This window comes from Furipterus horrens, unplaced genomic scaffold, assembly GCF_987537825.1.
Source record: "Furipterus horrens unplaced genomic scaffold, mFurHor1.1.pri manual_scaffold_12, whole genome shotgun sequence".
Classification (NCBI taxonomy): domain Eukaryota; kingdom Metazoa; phylum Chordata; class Mammalia; order Chiroptera; family Furipteridae; genus Furipterus; species Furipterus horrens.
The window spans coordinates 7,639,860-7,640,195 of NW_028327182.1; the positions used below are offsets into that span (position 1 = coordinate 7,639,860).

A 336-nucleotide genomic window follows, 5' to 3' on the forward strand; every position below is an offset into this window, starting at 1 on the left:
GCCGAAATAGCTCAGTTGGGAGAGCGTTAGACTGAAGATCTAAAGGTCCCTGGTTCGATCCCGGGTTTCGGCAGATCTCGTTTTTACTCAAAAAATATTTTTATTTATTTATTCGAAGGGATTCAGATTCCGTAGGGTCTTTTGTCGGGGCTAAGGTGACTCATTCATGCCAGCTCAAGTGAAAACGGGGACTAGAAGGGCATGAATTCGGCACCGCCACTTCTGGGGCACCTCCCCCGCGGCCGTCGGGGGGCGTTGCTGCGCGTGCGCGATGCGGGGCCCGGGGCTGCTCCACCCGAGACCCAGATGGAGACCGTGACCTCGCCTGGCCCACGT

At 56.5% G+C, this 336-nt stretch overlaps 1 non-coding gene across 1 annotated transcript; it reads left to right on the forward strand.

Moving 5' to 3' along the window:
- On the forward strand, positions 1-73 carry TRNAF-GAA (transfer RNA phenylalanine (anticodon GAA)). The gene has a single exon. It is a non-coding gene; the product is annotated as a tRNA-Phe (tRNA).
- The last annotated feature ends 263 nt before the right edge of the window (positions 74-336 follow it).